At 44.9% G+C, this 4129-nt stretch overlaps 1 pseudogene; it reads right to left on the minus strand.

Annotated features, from left to right (window-relative positions):
- Window positions 1-3120: 3120 nt before the first annotated feature.
- On the minus strand, window positions 3121-3239 carry LOC134930342 (5S ribosomal RNA; annotated as a pseudogene).
- Between the last annotated feature and the right edge of the window lie 890 nt (window positions 3240-4129).

The raw sequence follows: 4129 nt of genomic DNA on the forward strand, positions 1-4129 counted from the left end.
CACTGCTCGCCGCGTCCCGGGTCACAGCGGCTGCGTGTGATGTCACGCAGCCACCACGGCCCCACCCCACAACAGTCCGGGTCCGGACACACCTCCGTTGACCAGCCGCGTCCCACCAATGGCGTTCTAACGCCGTCGGCACGCCCCCTCCCGCCCCGCGACCGCCTCTGCCTGTCAATCAGTCAGAGGCGATCACACCAGTGAGATGCTCCACAAAGAAATTCAGACTGCGAACGCTTCCGCTGCAGCGATCCAGTCTGAATTACCCCCTATGACCAAAGCCTAATCACAAAAATGTAAGTTTGTGTTGTTTAGGTTGGCAAATACGGTCAAAAACAAAAATTCAAACTCAGTTACCCTAAACACCAGACATAATTCAGGTCTCATCGCCACCGCAATTTCAGCAACGGGACCCTCGCACTCATGCACAGGTCCCGTCCTGCTTGTGCGCGTGCAGTGAATGCGGTCTGCCCGCATTAACTGCGAATGCCTCTGCCGCGTTCCGGGGCGGGCGGGGAAACGGGGCATGTCGGCTGCATTTTCGGGGCGGATGCGTATCGTCACACGCAGCAGCTCCAATCGAAAAAATGGCGGCGGGACTCCTGCCGTCGCAGCCAGGCTGCACCAGCAGGGGGCTTCCATAGTTTCTGCATCCATGCTCAAATTGCATTGCGGTCGCAATTAGAGCGTGATGGCCGTGGGTGGGCACCTGGTAGTATGCTGGGCAGCCTAGCCCTGCAATGGGTAGCCCCCAGCATGCAATTGAAAGGATTGCAGATTCTGCTAACCTTACTGAATAAGGTCCACTATCAGGACTTGTAATATGTCAGACATGTTATCTACAGTACAGCTGTGTATGTGTATCAAACATAGTAAATACCTCACTGCTTCCATTTTATTACTGGGTGGAAAGGAGGTGGGCTCAGAACTCAGCAGGCACCGAGTAGTGGTTAGATCCCTTCAGTAAATGTACCCCGAGTCATGAGTCATAGATCACATGATTAGACCATGTGACTGTTCTCATATTACATACAAAGTGTCCCTGGGTCCTGCAGCTGTAATGCGGTGTCGTTTTTGCGGGCTAAGGCTGCTAGCAAGTTGCATCACTTCACATAAAATAGAGTAAGGTCATGTGGGGAGCAAGCTACTGGTGATGTGATGCTGGGGCCAGCCCTGACCAATTTGGTGCCCTAGGAAAGATTTTGTCTGGTGCCCCCCTCCTCCATATTCCAGCTTTTTGCATGTCAAAGGAGCATGGAAGGGAATGGCCTTGTGGTGCTGTGCTCCCGTTCCCCCATTGTGTTGTGCTCCAGAACTTTTTAAAATAATGCACACTAATATACTGTATATAGTATCTCAAACAACATGAATGAATCCCTGTAGACTCCAGCTCAAGCCCACAAAAATGTCTCTCCAGCTACCACACTTACCTTTTTTGATGTCTTCTGGCCACCCGCCCCGCTGTCTTCTGGCTGTTCCTCACCACTGCTCTTTTGCTTTACCTATCCCAGCATTGCTGCGTGACATTATGGTGTCATCTACGCTGCATCGCAATGAACAAAAAAAATGTATTGCACTAGCCATCAGTGCAATAAAGGTACAGGGGCTACAGTGGTTGCAATTAAGCTACAGCCCAAAAATTACTCATTAGAATTTGGATGTCCATCCTGCCCAGATGGACGCCCCTAGCATTTGCCTGTACTGACTATGACTAAATAATTAATATACGGCTGTGGGTAAAAACAGTGATTTCATGTGCTGAGTAGAGATAGCAGCATGCCACGTATATAGATCTGAACAACTGCATATGATTAAGTTAATCAGCAAGGTGATTGGTTGGTCCCAGTTTAAAAAGGAACCAACAACACTGCTATGATAAACCTCTGACGAAACCGCTTGCCCTACTGGCGGAGAAACGCGTAAGGAGGGCACTTTTTACTTGAATCCTGTTGGTCGGCGACTCTCCATCTCTCTCCGTGACTGCACGATCGGCCGGCGAGCCGTTAACCGGGGATACTGCTGAAGCGTGACCTGGCCGTTCCATATAAGCCGCGACGGCCGTGAGTATTCACTAGCTCACATTGCGGCTGTAACATTCCGGGGTCGTAGCATACCGCTGGGGACATTTAACAAACACAGCGTTCTCCCCCGTGGATACACATGCATGTGTGTTACATCAGAAACTGAGATTATAGAGACTACATTAACTTGGATGTACATTGTATCTTTATGAGAGGTTGATACAAACTTACTTCAACGTATCTATGGATGGATTTACACAAAAGTCTTAACGGACAGTTATACTGAGTCAAAGGCACAGGATTTAAGCAATTATATATGTTTATCAATTTTCAAATGTGGCTATACATGTGGATTATATTTTAATAAAGCTGTATATTTATATTATATATCTGGTTTCAGCGCTCCTTGATATGTTTAGTGTATAATTGTTAGTATATAATTGGTGGGACAGTACCACCATTAGGAGCTGCAAAAACTAGATATTAAATATTAGTGGTTATCAATTGACAAGTATATGGGTTTTTTGGTGGTTTTGTAAGCGCTGTGTTTTTATAAGGATTATTGGTAGTGTGACTATGACTAAGGCTGGCTCTGCTGGGGGTACAATTGTATATACACAAGGAGAGAAGTACGACTCTTGTTTGGGCGCACTCTTGTTAAATTATCTAAGTGTTAGTTGATAAATGAAGTGCCTAAAAGTTAATAGTGTAGTCTTTTGATTCTGCTCTCTAAAATACGTGAGAACTCAACAAGACAAATTAGACAGAAATAGCCATTGATATGCCAGATGGGAGATGTGTCTCCCAAAAATTGTAAAATGTTCAGATCTTAATTATGCCTGGATAATTGCTTATCGGAAAGTAGCTACATACTATGCTGCCTCCGTCTGCCAAAGATCTGTACAAACTGAGTTTGTATTAATGCAGCCCTGAATTGGGTTAAGTTCGTGAGTGGAAGAGCCCACACACTACTAAACAATTATATTAGTTTGCCACTGTTATGGATAGGTAAATTGTGACGAATGAGGTTCAGGAGGTAGTAGGATTAAGTATAAGTGGTGATACTGCTGTTGGTGTTGTTTCTATAGGGAAGGAAGTCTTCCTACTTCACCGGGTATTCCCTAGTAGTCGCCTGTCTAGGTACTGACCCAGCCCACCTTCGTTTAGCTTCCAAGATCGGACGAGATTGGGCGTGAACGTAGGGGTATGGTCGTAGAAAGAACTGACCCTATACCACCAATGAGAGTGCACCGAAACGGAAGGATTGGTTCCTCCTCAGGAAAAAGAATACAAGGACTTCGTTGAGAAGGAGAATGGCCACAGTCGGGTAAGTGTGAATCTGCTGTCCACGTTAGACTGAAGAGACGCGTCCCTTGAGGGGACACGCGCACCAGAATCGTGGATGAGAGTTCACAGAAGGAAGAAAAGCAAGAAGATAATTGAGGGTAGAGGAGATGTTGAAAAAAACAATTGAATTGAATACAGTGGGTCCCTTTCGGTCACCTGGGTTGTTTGAATACTAATGGATCTTAGTAATTGTAACAGATGATCAAGCAGGTACCAAAATGATGAGAAAATATTTTATAATGATAACCATGAAAATACTGATAAATTCTTGTAATTGGTACCTATTCACTAAGTAGGTATGGCGTTACTTGTGCATAACAGACCCTAGTAGTATTTAACTACCAACGAACTTGTATGATATACCAAAAAACCTTAGAAATCACTAGTAACAGTGGCAAAGAATTTTACCGTCAACAACAGTTGTTGCTAATTTGACATGAGATAATGTGTGAGACCGATGGATTGTCACCTCTAAAGTAATCCCCTGGGTGACATGCCCTCAGAGGGACAAAAACATCATACACACAGTTTGAAACTGCCTAGGGCAGACTCAATGCGGGATCGCACAACACCTGTCCCTGTTACATTGAATACAAAGAGATAATATCCCTTGATGTGCATAAGCAAAACACCTGTCCCTGTTACATTGAATATAAAGAAATAATATTTCTTGATGTGTATAAACAAAGAATTAGGCGAATATGTTGTACTCATTCACTGGGAACATCAGCAATGTAAATAACAGGATTATTTGCTAAAAA

The sequence above is a fragment of the Pseudophryne corroboree genome, chromosome 5, assembly GCF_028390025.1.
Source record: "Pseudophryne corroboree isolate aPseCor3 chromosome 5, aPseCor3.hap2, whole genome shotgun sequence".
NCBI classification, from domain to species: domain Eukaryota; kingdom Metazoa; phylum Chordata; class Amphibia; order Anura; family Myobatrachidae; genus Pseudophryne; species Pseudophryne corroboree.